Here is a 17,595-nt window from a genome sequence, read left to right as displayed (position 1 = left end):
CGTGGGGGGTAGTGACTATGGAACGCAGAGAAAATGTAAGGCCTGATTAGCTCAGACTTTGTCCCATGTACCACAGAGACTGGGTAAGTCCCTCATCTGAAATGTACTGTGCGTTCTCTGAGGTCATGGTCCACACAATCCCTTGTTGGGTAGGGAACACACAGTTGGGGATGTTCATTCCAGGAAGGCAAGATTCCCAAGAGATGTGATACCATATTGGCCTTCCCAAACAGCATCTCCTATTCATCACCCCCACGGTCCAAAATGCTGAGGCAGAGTGGCCTCTTGGCTTCAAGAATCATCTTGTTTTCTTAAAGACCCAGTAACTATTCTAGAAGTTGAAGCAGTTTTAGGTCATATACAGCAAAGATGTGTTTTCTCTACAAGTAATCAGGCAACAACTTAACACTTCCACGTTTGAAAGGTCTTACCTAATTGACACATTAATTAATTGATCCTGCAAGGCCAAAAACATCACTTCTTTTTTCATAAATAGGAAAACAAAGGCAGAGAGCAAAAGTATTCATCAAATCCGGGAATGTTAGGGCAAAAGGAGGCATCAGAAAATACATCTTACTATGCTGTCATTTTGTGCAGGAAGATACCAAGGCGCCAAATGCGTTATACAAACAAAACAGAAACAGATTTGTACATACAGAGAACGAACTGGTGGTTGCCAGAGTGGAGGCGATGGGCGGGGGCAGGCAAAGCAGGTGAGGGAGATTAAGAGGTACAGACTTCCAGTTATAAAATAAGTCTTGGGAATGAAAAGTAAAGCATAGGGGAATATAGTCAGTAATATTGCAATAACAATGCATGGGGTCAGATGGTGACTACACTTATGTGGTAAGCATAGCATAATGTATGGAAACTGTTGAATCGCTATGTTGTACACCTGAAACTAATATAACATGCTATGTTAACAAAATAATAATAATAATAATATACTTCCTTTGTAGTTCCCAGTTTCATAGCTTTTTAGTGGCAGACCAAGAATCTAAAACCAGCTCTGAGAAATAGATGTCCTGATCCTCTCTGTATATTTGGATTTAGGTTTGAAAAGACCTTCTGCAGATAGAAGAGACATTCAAATACAGTTCATTTTCTGTTATCCAGATTGTACGGAACGTATAAAGATTTTTACTTACTGTTTCTTTTCTTTTTAATTAAAAAAAATTTTTTTTTAGAGAGAGACAGACAGAGAGCATGCAGGGGAGGGGCAGAGAGAGAGGGTGATACAGAATCCAAAGCGGGTTCTGGGCTCTGAGCTGTCAGCACAGAGCCTGATGCGGGGCTCAAACTCACGAGCTGTGAGATCATGACCTGTACCAAAGTCAGACACTTAACTGACTGAGCCACCCAAGTACCCCTTATTGTTTTTGTAAACCGGGTTGAAGTTAAGACTTTGATTTTTTTCTAGTTTTATTAAAATATAATTGACATATAGCACTGTATCCGTTTAAGGTGTGCAGCATAATGTACAGCTTTATACAAATTCCTGTTTCTACTGCCCAGAAATTTGTCCTACAGAATTACACAAGTGTACAAAGATTATTTTTTAATGTTCACTGTGGCATTGTTTGTAATAATATAAACATTCTTCAGGGATTGCTTAATTATGATGACTTCATGTAATTCAAAAATCTGCAGATGTTAACCGTTCTGTATGTGCAGTCACGAAAAGATGTTCACAATATAGTAAGAATGAAAGAAGCAAGTTGCATAACAGTAGGTATAACGTTGTCCTATTTTTGCAAAAATAAAGGATTGGTATTAATGTATATGTATGTGTGTGTACACAATACCCCCGGCCCTAATGAAAAATACCTGCGTCGAAGGCTTGTTATGAGGTTTAAATGGGTGATATACACACAGCACCTAGCGCACTGCCTGTTACGTCATGAGCACTCAATCAATGTTAGGTCTGCTGCAGCTTTGATAATGATTTTTTGTTCAGTCCCAGATGAACGTATATCTAGTTCTTAATAAGAACCATCTCTGAGAAGGAGGACCAAGATTGACCATGTAGGGGAGGCATTTCTGTAATGTTTGAATGTTTCTTTGTTTGGCAGTAAGCATGTCACTTTTATTTAGAAAAAAAAATGGAAGTGTGGAAAATAAATAAATTTAATATATTTATATAAATTTATGCTTATTAGGTAAATATGTATATACATAAGCATATATTTGTTATTTAAATATATTTTATATATTTATTATATATTTATATAAATTTATATTTTATTATAATATAATATATTGTTATATATAAAAATTTATATTTATTTATAATTTATATAGAAATATAAATTATATAGAAANTTAATTTATATATGTAATGTATATGTATGTATAAATATAAATAAATTTTAAATCTTTATAAGTAAAAAACAAAACCACCTCATTAAAGGAAATACAAAAATCATCATCAATGTAAAACTGTCAGGAAACCAACAATGTGGGTCGATACACTGCTTTGAAGCCCAAAGTTTCTACCATTTTTTGGTTGGGAAGTCTACACCAAGAGATACCTGGGTAGCTCTGTTGGTTAAGCATCCAATTCTTGGTTTCGGCTCAGATCCTGATCTCAAGGTCGTGAGATCGAGTCCCAGGTTGGGTTCTGAGTGGACCCCACTTGCAATTTTCTCTCTCCCTCTCTCTCTCTGCCCCTCTCCCAGTCTCTCTCTCTCAGAGAAAAAAATCGACACTGGAAGGCTAATAAAAGCTACAACTAGATAGATGACAGACTGGCCACCAGGCCCTAAGCCCCTGATGGGATGAGCTGCATCCTTACCCAGCTCACAGAGCTCCTTGTGCCCAGCCCCTTCCAGGACTCATGAAGGGGGTGAGCCAGCTCCTGGCCCTCTCTCCCTTCTTCATGTTCTGCCTGCAACTGAATCAGCCCGGGGAGGGCGGGGGAGGGAGAGGGTGGTGGGGCTTGTTAGGAGGCTTCTGCCTTGGGGCCCCTCCCACAGAGAGGGCTTTCCTCCCAAAAGGAAGCCTCAGGGCAGATTCCATGGTTTCCCACCCACAGCCCAATTGATTCTGATTCAGTAGTTCCAGGGTGTGGCCCTGGAATCTGCATTCTAATGGGACTCCCAGGTGATTCCACTATGTGGACAAGGGACACTTAAGGAGCATCACCCTCAGGGGTGTCAGGGGGAGGCACGTGTGTCTCCTGAGAGGGTGCAGAACATGCAACGTGCACATGGCATTTTTGAGGAGAGAGGGCCCATGGTTTTCAGTAGTTCTGGAAGAGGCTAATGATGCCACCTTTTTCCTCCTCTTCCAGAAAGAACCCTATTCCAGAGTGAGACCGCTGGTGTTTACTCTTTGCTCTCTGCCCCTGGGGAGTATCCTAACCAGGGCCTTCAAGGAGCAATGCCATCCTGACTGTGCTGCCAGAGGCCATCAGGTGCAGAGAACATTAGGGTGGAGACAGAACCTGGTGCTTGGGCTTCAGGTGAAGTCATTTCCGCAGGCCTCATGGTTCACTTTCATTCCTGTGTGCCCCCCCTTCCCAGAGCCAGGGACCAGCCACTCCTCCCCCGTCCCCTGTCCTCGCCCAACGGTCAATGGGCCTTTCTTCCTCCTAATGTTAGTAGTGGCCCCAAGGGAAAAGACTGACTGACCTGGCCCAGAAGTCTGGTAAGCAAGGCATCGGGTCTCTAGGCCAGGACTAAAAAGGCTTGTGCCTCCAGGCACCTGGGTTGCTTAGTTGGTTAAGAGTCGGGCTCTTGACTTCAGCACAGGTCATGGTCTCAGGGTTCATGGGATCAAGCCCCATGTCAGGCTCCACACTAGTAGTGCAGAGCCTGCTTGGGATTCTCTCTTCCTCCATCTCTGCTCCTTTCCCGTTCATGCTCTTTTTGTCTCTCTCTCTCTCTCTCTCAAACTAAATACATAAACTTTAAAAAATAAAAAAGACTACCCTATGACCCAGCAATTGCACTATTAGATATTTATCCAAGGAATACAGGTGCTCTATTTTGAAGGGGCACATGCACCCCAATATTTATAGCAGCACTACCAACAAAAGCCAAAGTATGGAAAGAGCCCAATGTCCATCGACAGATGAATGGATAAAGAAGATGTGGTATATACATATAATGGAATATTACTCAGCAATCAAAAAGAATGAAATCTTGCCATTTGTAACTACATGGATGGAACTAGAGGGTATTATGCTAAGTGAAATTAGTCAGAGAAAGACAAGGATCATATGACTTCATGCATATGTGGAATTTACGATACAAAACAGATGAACAGAAGAGAAAGGAAGCAAAAGTAATATAAAAACAGGAAGGGAGACAAAGCATAAGAGACTCTATTTTTAAAAAATTTTTTTAATGTTTCATTTATTTCTAGGAGAGAGAGAGAGAGAGAGACAGTGTGTGCAGGGGAGGGTCAGAGAGAGAGGGAGTCACAGACTCTGAAACAGGCTCCAGGCTCTGAGCTGGCAGTCAGCACAGAGCCCGACGCGGGGCTCGAACCCACGAACCGCGAGATCATGACCTAAGCGAAAGTCGGACGCTCAACCGACTAAGCCACCCAGGTGCCCCAAGAGACTCTTAAATATAGAGAAAAAACTAAGGGTTGCTAGAGGCATTGTGGATGGGGACATGGGCTAAATGGGGGAGGAGCATTAAGGAAGACACTTGTTGGGATGAGCATTGGGTGTTATACATAGGGGATGAATCACTCGAATCTACTCCTGAAATCATTATTGCACTGCATGTTAACTAACTTGGATGTAAATTAAAAATAATAAAAATAAATAAATAAATAAATAAATAAAATTTATAAGAAAATTAAAAAAAAATTGTACCTTATATAAATAGAATCTCCCCACAGCACAGTGGGTAGGACAGACCCTCCCCCACACCACCCACCGCCAGCCACACCTACACCCACCCTCAGTACCTAATGCCGTCTGTGACCTCTTTCTTTCCAGAGCTGCCTTTGATGTTCACTCCAATCCCGTTCCAGGTGGATCAGCCTGAGCAAAGGGGGGGCTGGGGCCGCAGAGTGGGTGACCCAGCTGTCCCTATGGGGTGGCTCTGCTCTCAGCCATATTAAAGCCAAGCTGTGGGCCTTTTCAATGTAATCTGTTTTCTCAACAGCTAACAGGTTTCTCTAAGTAATTGATATTAACTTGGGAGCTATTGTGGACACACACACACACACACACACACACATACAAATACAAGGTCTAAAACCCTTTCACAAGAGCTCATGACATGGTTAAAGAAAGGAAAGATGACATACTGCAATTTCTTGTTTACCTGATGTCATTTGAGAAGGTACAATTCTATAAGTTTAATTTTAAAATTATGTTAATCGTCATCTTCCTAAAACTTGCTAATACATTCTTGCCTTTTTCAACTCTTCTTGCTTGGGTCATGGCTGTGGGCGTTCTTTCACCACACTCTGTATTTTCTAAGGACTACTGGAACCTGGAAGATCCTTTCCTTCTACACCAAATGATCCCAGACTGCTTGTGTTTATGCTGCGGGCCGGGAAAGTAGATGATACAGCTTGTTCTAAACATACATAAACTAGGGGTGCCTGGTTGGCTCAGTCAGTTAAGCATCTGACTTCAGCTCAGGTCATGATCTCATGGCTCGTGGGTTCGAGCCCCACGCTGGGTTCTGGGCTGACAGCTGGGAGCTTGGAGCCTGCTTCAGATTTTGTGTCACACTCTCTCTCTCTCTCTCTGCCCCTCCTCTGCTCACAATCTGTCTCTCTCCCTCAAAATTAAATAAACATAAAAAAAATTTTTTTTAACATGCATAAACTAAGAGTTAGTAGGCTATGAGTGTGAGAGATTTTGTGACTGCAGCTCATTAGTTTCTAATACGGGGTTCTGTGACATTGATGTGGGGTGCCCAGCTGTCCTGATAGTGATGTTTGTGGTACTGTCACCTGCTTGCCTCTTGGTTTCCAGATGTGTTCTGGGATAGGCAATACCGCCAGGAAAATGATTGGATGCCAAGTGCAATTACTCTCTCAGAAAAATTAAAGGACAATTAACTACCAAACTGTGGTGATGGAGAGAGCAAAGAGATGATGGTGGAATGCAGTGCTGATCACTACTTACGTCTGGTGTGGGTGTGCCACGGAATCTTACCTCAGCTTTGTAAGATCACAGCTACCGCTCTCCCTGTGTTTTGGATGGGGAAAGTAAAGCCCAGAGAAGCTAAATAATTTATTCGAGGCTAGTACGCGACAGAGCCAGAATTTCAACCAGACAGATTGCCTCTGGAGGCCACAAGCCGAACTCTACACCATGCTGAAAGCCTCCTGGAGGAGGAGGTGGCTTGTACTCAGGAAGAGGATAATCCCCGAGGCGCAGTGATATAGACAGGGGCGAGCCTGGAGCGTACTTTCCCAGTGAAATCAGGGAATGTGTGGAATGACTCAGTTTTCTCATCCGGCACTGATTTCAATAATATCCATTCATCTTCTGGGCCTCTTGCCCAGGAGAACCTTAAAAGTCCACACCGTATGTTGCAGGAACCAGGAGAATTCTCTGGAGGCTCCTGTCATGACTGGTTAGCATTTTTTACACCTCTCCTTTTAGATGGCCATCTGGTTCCATATGACATTCTGGTTAACAAGCAATTAATGCATAGCTCCAATGACAAAGGCTGTGAGGCTGGTCTCCTGGACGAAAGTTGAGTAATAAAGAATCCTGGACTTTGCAAGCCTTGTCATCATGTGGGGGTAATACACACATATAGATAGAGAAGTATAAGGCAAGTCCGATGAACCTAAATCCTTGGTTGAAGTACAAATTCAGGGTTAAATGAGTAAACAAATCTAAGACTAATCCAATGTAGTAGGTTTGGGAAGAGCTTCATATGAAGAGTGGCTTTTCCTTTTTTGTGGATGTAGGAAGTGAAACTTTACATCTGGCCAAATCCTCAGTGTACCGCCATCACAATATAATTGGCAGGACCAAAGAAGTTCTCAAGGTCCTATAGAACTCCTTAATCATTAGGCATTTTGAAGGATCACCTTTGAATTATCACCATCAGCACTTTCTGCGTACCTCTTGGATTCGGGGTACAGTGCCAAACGCTCGCGATATTAACAAGTATAAAATATGTTACCTTAGGGAGGTGATAACCTAACTAAGGGCATCGGTGTAAAAATTGCTTTGGGATAAAAATTTCCCAAATAGAACTGAGATATATATTCGCACAAAAACTTGCCCATGAATATTCGTAGCACCATTATTCATAATGATCCAAAAGGGAAAATGTCCATCAACTGATGTAGGAAAAAGATAAGACATATACATATATGTATATATATTATTATATACATATATATTATATATATACGCATATATATATATGATTTAGCCATAAAAAGGAATGAAGTACTGATATGTGCTACAACATGGATGAACCTTCAAACATTATGCTAAGTGAAAGAAACCAGTCACAAAAGGGCATATTATTATATGATTCTATTCATAGGAAATGCCCGGAATAAGACATAGTCCTACAGACAGAAAGTAGATGGAGGGGGAGGGAAGATGGGGAGTGGGTGCTTATGGATACCGATAGCATTTCTTTTTGAGGTGGTGAACATTTTTTGAAATTAGACGGTGGTGATGTTTGTACAACTCTGTGGATATAGTAAAAACCACTGAATTGTACACTTTAAAAAAGGTAAATTTTATGATATGTAAATTATATCTGTATAAAAATATATTTCACTCATGGATTCTAAAGTGGGGTGGGGAAATGGGATGCCAAGGCACTCCCCCAACCTCAGAGATAAGCTTCATTTATACTTGATGAAGAATAAAGGCAGAAGCAGTCTTTCCATGGACTGATTTAGCAGCCTTTTCTAAAACATTACATAATGTGAAGATGGTAAGGGCATCCTTGTGTAAGAAGCAGTTGATTACTTGATTAATAATACTCTTTAACTCCATTATAGGTGATAATTCTTATTATCATCCAATCATTAAAATAAAAGTACCTCAAGGACCAGACAACCTGCTTAAAGACTCATTCAGACTAAGGTGTAAATAGCTATACGAGTCTTAACTTAGAGCAGAAGAATGGCGGGAGAGGACAGAAGAGCACCCAGTTAACTAGAAGGGTCAGATATGCAGTGCTTGACTGCAGGAAAAGAGGAAAGATACCAATAAATCATCCAAGACAAACTCTTTCTCAATTTATCAATAGCTGACTAGTTATCGATACTGTCTAAAGGAGCTAGAAGTTATAGTCCCTACTCTAAAGACTTCTAGGAATTGTTCTGAAAACATAACTGCTATTTTTGCTCAGCATCATATGTAGGACTGAAAGGATTTCTCATACTGGAAAGAAAGGTAACTCCTTGATGAAATGTTATTTGCTTTAGATGCTAATCTGATCCTGTTTTTTTCATAAACTGTCTTGTAATCCCATTATCTTACCACCAAAAAAAAAAAAATACACAAAATTTAGCACTATAGGAGAAAGGTTTCCATGGAGCCTGAACAATGACCCAGTCACGAGGGCCCAGCCAGCAGATGAGAGGCTCTAGCAACGCGCTAAGCAGAGAGGAATAAGGCGTGAAGTCATGGGGGAGATTTAGGAAGGAATCAGTCTTAACCAATTACAGATGGCTAGCAAGCTGTTGCCAGCTCAAATCAGCCTGCATGCTGTAATCCTGCTTCTCTTTAATTAATATCTCACACTTCCAAACAAAGTGGGTGAAATTGTAGAGAAGCCTGCCCGGAATCCTCTCGGCTTACATAAGCCAAACTTGAGCTGGCCTGTGGATTTATTAGCAGTGCTGTGAACATTTTTAATGCAGCATTTATTTACTGAGCTGTATAAATAGACTTGATACTAGTGTCACCATCAGTTTAGGAAAGATGCTTCCCTTCATATGGTCTTACGGTGGCTGTGAGGCATCTGTACATCATTCGATGCTTCAGAGCTTTTTCGTATCCACCCCCGCCTCCTGCAATCCTTCTCTCCCATTTTGCTGACTTTGAGAGTGTAGATGGCAATCCGGATCATTAAAACTGTGTCAGAACTGCCCGATTAACTCTCTATGATCCAGGAATTAAAAACTAAGAGTGAAGCAAACCCCAGTGCTGTGAGCACTTTTAATGGAGCATTGACAAACACTTGACTCACAAGGTCCAACCTCCAACCCAATGTCAGCTCTCTCTGTCTCTCAGGCGGTGTTGATTGCCCATCCATGTCTCTATATCACATCCTACCTAATTCTTCTGTGGCGTGCCAATCTGTTAAAGGTGTTTGTCAATATATATGTTATTCCACATAAGTCTTGATTCTTTGCAAGCAAGCTATGTCTTGGTCACTTTTATATTGTTAGGATCTTTAAGAGTGCTCAGAATAATAATAAATGCATTCTGAATTATAGTGAAATACAAGGTTACCATCTCACAGTGTGAAGCCTTCCCCAAAGCACAGCTACAGTGCTCACAGGACACAAAGTCTCCACTTGGTGGCTGGGTTCTTAGGGCTGTGTAGGTCAGAGACTCTTGGGATAATAAAGGTCTAACGTCCATCATTAGCAAATGTCCTCGACTTTGCCCCAAGTCAATAAACAAGTATTTATTCTGTGCTGCTTAATACAGGCTTCGAGCTTAGAAGCTGTAGAAGGTTCCTTCTTTATTCTTACAGTCATAGAAAGGAATGGAAAGGGGTTGGTTTTCGTTTTTGTGTTTGTGTTTGAGCATCTGTTGAACACAGTGAGGCACTGCATGGGGCTTTATGAACATTATTCCACTTAACCTTCCAAACAACCTTCAAGGCAAGTGCTGTGACTTCACACATGAAAAACCTCATTTTACAGGTGAGAACAATGACGCTCACAGAGGTTAAGTAATTGTCGCAAGGTCACAGATTCAAACCCAGGCTGGCCTGACTCCCAAACCCATGTAGCACGATATGAGGCATAGTCTTTGGAGGAGTCCCACCGAACTGTCACTTAGTTGCTGTTTGACCTTGGGCCTAGAACATATATTTCACCTCTTGGGCCTCAACTACACCATCTGTAAAATGGAAATAATACTACTGGTTTGGACGAAGGATAATCTAATCTTTTAAGGAACCCCGGTAACCCTTAGGCCTATCATTCTAAATCTACTCGAGATATGACCAATTACCAAGAGAAAAGTGTGTAACATAAGAAAGAATGTATTGAAGTGCTAACATCTACCATACAAACAGCAGGAGAGGCAGGATTTCGGAGGGAAAAAAAGGTGCCTACAAGCTAACATCCAAGGCCATTTGAAACAGACCAGACTTAAACCGGAATTCAAAGGACGAATAATATTTGGGAAGATGAGGGAGGAAGTAGGTTGAGCTAAGGGAGAAAGGTGAGTTTGAAATGAGCATGATAGTAAGAATATCACTGCACAGAATGATAATGAAAAATACCATTGATTGTGTATTTGCTGTTAGAGCGGGAATTGCGCCAAGCACTTTGTCGGCATAATTTCATTTAATTTTCACACCAATCTTACAGGTTACCTCTTTGGTTACCTCTATGAAAACGGAGGAGCAGGGAGGTGAAGTGATTTGCCCAAGGTCACATAGTTAAGGTGTAGAACCAGGACTCTGACTAATCCGGAAAGAGGACACACTTTGGAGAGAAGTCACAAGAAGTCTATGGAAGCCAGGACAATAAGTCTCCATGAGCTAATTTTCCCCACAGAATGTTAACAAATGAAACATCTTAGAGATGCCTCATCCAAATTCCTGCAGCTTGTCCTAACTTTTGATGAAACAACAAATCCTACTCATTTGATTTGACCTTTTCTGGGTATTCACCGTATCATTTCATTTTTGCCAATGTCAACAGATTTCATGGTTTGTTTTTATAGGCTGATGTCAACATAAAATCAAGGTGGTTTCCAATAGCTACTCTCCCTTTTGAGAATTATCCTTTCTTCCCCTTTTGTGAGTTAATATCTAAAAACAATTACTGACTAATTTGTCTATTTTTCCATGTTGAAAGACAAGGAGAGGTTGGCTGGTCAATGAATAGCAGATTTATTTCCTTAATCCAATTTGGTAAATGGCAGGCACAAGAATCATTTTACAGAGAATATTTTACATGTTCTAAGGATTCTTTAGAGGATGATAGCTCAGGGATAGGGATCTTTGTTTTGTAGTCAAAATTTCTTTGTATATCATTATGTTTAGCAAAGAGTCCCAAGTTTTATTATTCCCGTAATATTTATAGATGCATTTCTTATGTCCCTATTGGGATTTTTTTTCTCTTTCTCTTTCTCCCAGGCTTTTAACTCTCTTCTATGCTCCTTGAGCTCTTTAACTAACGACCAGCTCTCTATGTGTTATTGTATCAGAAAATTTCTAGGCTGGAGGCTTTGGCTCTATCATATATTTAATTCAAAAATTTAAAGCTAGACCTCAAATATAGAAATGACATGATAGAAGTCACTTTCTTATATCCCTGCACAAAATGGAACAATCAGAAGTTGTGACTATGTTGTTTGGTGGGGTCAAGAAATGATCTGGCTTCAAATCAATCCACCTTTGATCATGGGCCCTTTTTGGTTCAGATAAACCCACTCTTTAGGGGCACCTGGGTGGCTTAGTCAGTTAAGCCTTTGACTGTTAATTTTGGCTCAGGTCATGATCTCATGGTTCATGGGATTGAATCCTGCATCAGACTCTGCACTGACAGCGTGGAGCCTGCTTGTGATTCTCTGTCTTCCCCTCTCTCTGCCCCTCCCCTGCTGTCTCTCTCTCTCTCTCATATATATGTATGTGTGTATATATATATATATGTGTCTCTCAAAGTAAATAAATAAACACTTATTTAAAAACAAAGAAAAAAGAAAAACCCACTCTTTAGATGACGATTACAGTTTGAAGCATCCATACCTACTTTTGTTCATCCATAGTGGCAAAGAATCAGTCGACCTGACCCAGCAGGAAGAAGTCACTTGGAGACTCCGCAGCCATCAGGTAAAGCTGCTACTATCACACACTGTGTTGGCTTTCTCGAGACATCAGTTATGAAAAATCTAACGGAACACCCAGCAAAACCAGAAGTCTTTTTAGATAAGAAAATTGTGAATCCTGTGTCCCTAGGTGTGAAGCTTACCACCTGGATAGGAAGTAAGGTGTGTTGAAAGTTAGCATTTAGGGGCATCTGGGTGGCTCAGTTGGTTGACTCCTGATTTTGGCTCAGGTCCCAATCCCAAGGTCGTGGGATCGAGCTCTGTGGTGGGCTCCATACTAAGCATGGAGCTGTTTAAGGTTCTCTCTCCCTCTGCCCCTCCCCTGCTTGTGTGTGCACTCTCTCTCTCTCTCTCTTTTTCTCTCGAAAGAAAGACAGAAAGAAAGAAAGAAAGAAAGAAAGAAAGAAAGAAAGAAAGAAAGAAAGAAAGAAAGAAAGAAAGAAAGAAAGAAAGAAAGTCAGAATTTAATGATAATCACGGCAGTCACTGAAGAATTTGTATGGTCAGAGGAAGATGTGGCAAGGCTGTGGAGAAGCACACTCCCCGTACTCACTCCTTGGGTGTCCAACGCCCCCTGCTGCCTTCATGTGGAAATTCAGCCACACAGTCTCCAGCTTTGCTATGATTCCTGGGTGGGTGGGGGCTGCACAGAGCAAGTTTAGCTAATTGGAGACAACTCACCTGGCACTTGAGAGGGCCTCATACTGAAATACTTCACCAAAGCCTCTTAATACAACATAAATCTATTACAAAACTGCACGGAAAATTATGCGGATAGCACTTATTTTGAAAATGACTGGCAAGTGCAAAGGAATTATGCAGCATTTCTCCATATGTTAACTGCTTTTCATTTCAGGTCTGAAAATAAAGCCAAACTTAATCATTATGGCAGGACTGAATGACAATATGTTTCTGTGTTCAGTCCTTATGTCAATTCGTTTCCAGATTAGCATTTGCCAAGTAAAATGGAAAGCTACACTTAAGATGTAAGTCACAGTCCAGTGCAACTCTACCAATGTGTGTTGAATACCTACTGTGTGTGAGATACCCTGAGATATAAAAGTGGATAAAATATAACCCTTCTTTCAGTAGGGTTCCTAGTGCCATCTCTGGCATTGCAAATTGTCGAGGTGAACACCTACCTGAAAACACATGGAGAAGACGTGGAAAACAGAAATCAGTGTCAAAGCTGAAATCCCTTCCTTATTCCCAAACTGATGATCAACTTTAACCTGAAAGTGGGGGGTTAAGATTCAAGTTTTAAATGCTCTTTAACCTTGGTAAATCCTCTAAGTTTCCAATCCTGAGTATTTGTTGGCCAATTTGTACCCATTGAAGAAAAGCCACTGGTTCAACAAATATTTCCAGCACCAATTATGTTCCAAGTACTATTCAAGGCATCAGAGCTACAGCAATAAACAAAAGAAGCAAAAATTGCTTCTTTCATGGAGCTTACATTTTGGTAAAATCATCAATGACAGCCTAGAAATTATAATAGATGTGTTTTCCATACAAAGTTGACAGAGACTATATATTTTCTACCAATTTTTTTTAAGGACTGGCATCTGAATTGAAAATAAAGAATATGGATCCTGGTTATTACTTAATTATACCCATATTTTAAAAATTAATAATGTATGTATTCTTAAGTGAACTTTACTATTGATTAAATACATGTAATTAATTGTTGAAAATATTAAATCTACTTAACATGCTAACAATATCAAAACACTTTCATAAATTTTCTGCTACTCGTAAAATCTTGGGTCTTGCTGGATCGTGGTTTCTGCTGTCAGTGTGATCTTGGCTTTCCCTTCCTGACGAATGTAATCTCTTGAATAACATGTTTTTGTCCTGAGAAGCAGTAATCCCACATGTGTAGCCTTGTAAAGACCTCAGATATTTTTCCCTTCACAATTTTGCTGCGTTTCTGCAAGATAGCTGGAATGGATCAGACATTTCCTAGCAACATCTTTTGGATATAAAGAGCTCTGAATTTAACATTCAAATGATACAGTGCACCATCTGAAGGGGGCGGGGGGAAGCAAGAAATTGATTAAAAATTTGCAGAGGTTTGCACTGATCAAAAGAACTAAAAAGAGGGCAGTGTTGCCAATGAATTCAACAGTATGGTTCCCAAGGCGGTGAAGCATTGGTGGACAGTAAAACATCTGGATTGAGTTGGAGCTCTACCACTGACTCACTGTGCAGCCTTACGTAAGTGACAAGGTCTCTGGTTCACCACCCCCTCCATTTCTTTTTTTTTTAATGGTTTTATTTTTTATTGAGAGACAGAGAGAGATAGGGCAAGAGCATGGGAGGGGCAGAGGGAAAGGGAAACACAGAATCTGAAGGAGTCTCCAGGCTCTGAGCTGTCAGCACAGAGCCTGACATGGGGCCTGAACCCACGAAGTGTGAGATCATGACCTGAGCTGAAGTCCCCACCACTTAACCGACTGAGCCCCCCAGGTGCCCCCCACCCCTCCATTTCAAACCTACATCTGGCCTCCAAATAAGGAGCCTTCCCTCCTGAACAAATTGATGTTTAAGTCAAGTAGATTAGATCTCTGTGAGTAATCTCATTTGGCTTAAAATAGAACCAGGTGGAACAATTCATCTTAGCGTAGCATTTTGGTTGATAAATCAACACTAATCTCAGGAATTTAGAGCTGGCTGTCTACTCTTCTGTACCAAAGGGCACTTTAATGATTTCCTCCCATGTACAAAATGATTTTAACAGAAGTTTAAAAAGTCACATGACCGACCTCCTCAAGATCTGTTCTGAATGATCAGATTTAGAATCTTGCCTAATCCAAAAGTATAATATTCAGAAATTCACAGGACTATAATCTAATTCTGTAAATAAAACAAGGATGAGCCTGGGCGAGGAGATTGTTTTCAGATTATTTCAAGATCACATCTCCCTAGTTTTGCAATGTATTTCTTCAGCCATGAACATAAATAATTGCACAATATTTTCAGAACTTTAGTCAGGTTGAAATCAGGCAATAAGACTAAAACCAACTGAATTTACTCTGCCTCTTTCTCACATTTCCTTATTTTTCATAAAAGCTTTATTTATTAGACATCTTTTAAGTTCAGTGGAAATTTCAGATTCATTTTGTTGATGAATGGGCTATATTATATAACTTTTCTCCCAGTAAAAATTGCCGTTGAGGCTCACCGTGACAATTCTCCTCCATCATATTAGGAAAATACTCCTTAACACAATTGTGATTTTTTTGTGTATTCTTAAAATCTTTACAACTAAGAAAAGACCTAAAGGCTGAAAGATAACAGGTGGGTTTTTTGGTTTTTGGTTTGGTTTTAGGTTTTGGGTTTTTTTTGGTTTTTTTTTGTTTTTTTTCTAAAAAGTTCACACAGTAAAGGAGAAAATGTCCCAACTACAGTTTCCCTGATACCAGAGAGTCCAGCAGGTCAAAAGTTAAAGTCTTTGCAGGTACAGGTGATGATTAAAGATCCTGGCATTCTGTCCTGACAAGATATCAAGTATCCCAACAATAATGAAGATGTATAGAATAAGTCTGCCATGTTTTCCTGTGGGTTGGAGATTGGAGTTGGCTATGGCATGGGGGACACTTCCTAACCTGCAGGAGTATGGAATATCTCCTGGGAACACAGAATAAATATTTACTTATTCTAACAGATGTTCTGTGAATCATTTGGTACATTCACTTCCAAGAAGATCAAACCTTTATTCCCACTCATCTGCAATTTTTGAAAATATATAGGATCTATACATGATATGTGTGTGGTATGTGTGTGAGTGTAAGTATCTGTGTGTTTAAATCGTTATTTTCTCCTTCTGCAAATTTCAGTTTTCTTCATGACTGAACAAAAATTCGTCTCAGATAAATTGTCTTTTCAATCTGCCTGCATAAAATAGTAAGAAAGAAAGCCTCTGATTTCTTTTTATTTTAAGAGTATTTATTTATTTTAAAAGAGAGCAAGAGCACGTGTGCACAGGTAGGAGAGGGGCAGAGAGAGAGGTAGAGACAGAGAATCCCAAGCAGGCATCACACTATCAGTGCAGAGCCCGACGCGGGGCTTGAACCGTGAGATCATGACCTGAGCCAAAATCAAGAGTCGTTGGCTTAACTGACCCAGGCATCCCAAAAGCCTGTCCTTTCTTAATCTAACATGGACTCCTGTAGTAAAGGAATATTAACTTTATAGGAACATTAATTTGAAATGCAAGCCTACTTCTCTGATTTATACATTTTTCATAATTCATTTTATTTTTAGTATTTGTTTATATCCTAGGTGATAAATATGTGTGAGAAATAATAGAGCTGATTCATTTTAGGCTGGCTTCCTGTTTAGTCATGAGGAAAATCCTAAAAGTCTGCAGAGAAAAATAATTGATTTCATTTTTCTTAATTCTTAAAAGTCACATAAGGTTGAAATGAATTGTACTAAGGGTATGAAATAAATTAGAAAAATGGTGACAAATAGGACAAAATTGCATAGTTTTCACAGTTACCTTAGGCTTCCTAATTATTTCTGTACTAGTGAGATTTGATTGATCAGGTCAGTGGTTCTCAATCCTGGCCACATATTAGAATTCTCTGGTGAACTTTTCAAAAAAAGTACCAATGCATGAGCCGTCTCCCAGACCATATTGAATCAGAATCCCTAGTGGTGGGGCTTGGGCCTCAGTATTTTTGGAAACATTCCATATGTTTCTAATATGCGACTTGAGTTGAGAAACACTGAGTTAGGGCTTAAGGAGAATCTGACCCTAGAAACATGAGTGATCATGTGGTCTATGTTCTAGAAGATGCCACTGTAGACCTACCACCAGCAGGTAGCAGTAGAGGGAAATAAAAACCAGGCCAGGTGCCACTCTGGTTAAGAAAGCACTGCCAATGCACGTTGGGCACCGAAAGGAAACTTTAAAGACAGAAGGACTTCTTAAAAATTATCCTCAAGGTTGTGTTATTTGGCTTTTTCTGAAACTTATACTTGGGTATGATATTTTGAAAATCCAGCACGTGCAACCAAGGCGAGGGATATGAAAGCCTAGAAGATGGGGGAGGGGATGCGGAGGGGGGAAAAGTCACCAAACAAAAAAACCTTTCTTTCTTGGGGCGCCTGGGTGGCTCAGTCGCTTAAGCGTCCAACTTCGGCTCAGGTCATGATCATACGGTTCGTGGGTTCAAGCCCCGCATCCGGCTGTGTGCTGACAGCTAGCTCAGAGCCTGGAGCCTGCTTCGGATTCTGTGTCTCCCTCTCTCTCTGACCCTCCCCTGTTCATGCTGTTTCTCTCTCTCAGAAATAAACAAAACATTAAAAAAATTAAAAAAACAAAAACAAAAACATTTCTTTCTCAAGGACTTCTTTCCCTCCAAAATACCTCAAGTTATTGGGAGAAATATCTCTAGCCCTATTTATATCTGTACTTACCTGTGTTCTAAACCATCAGGACTTTGGAAAGAACTACAGAATTTAAAATTCAAGGTGGAGAAATCTTGATGCCCTGACAATGTGATCTTGGGTAAGTTCATCTCCGTATGCCTCAGTTTCCTCATTTGCAAAATAGGGTTTAGATGGAAAAATAATGGAAATCCCAACCACTTATAAAATTTTTAAGTGTA

The sequence above is a fragment of the Crocuta crocuta genome, unplaced genomic scaffold (assembly GCF_008692635.1).
Source record: "Crocuta crocuta isolate KB4526 unplaced genomic scaffold, BGI_CrCroc_1.0 scaffold138, whole genome shotgun sequence".
Classification (NCBI taxonomy): Eukaryota; Metazoa; Chordata; class Mammalia; order Carnivora; family Hyaenidae; genus Crocuta; species Crocuta crocuta.
This window is presented reverse-complemented; position numbering follows the sequence as displayed.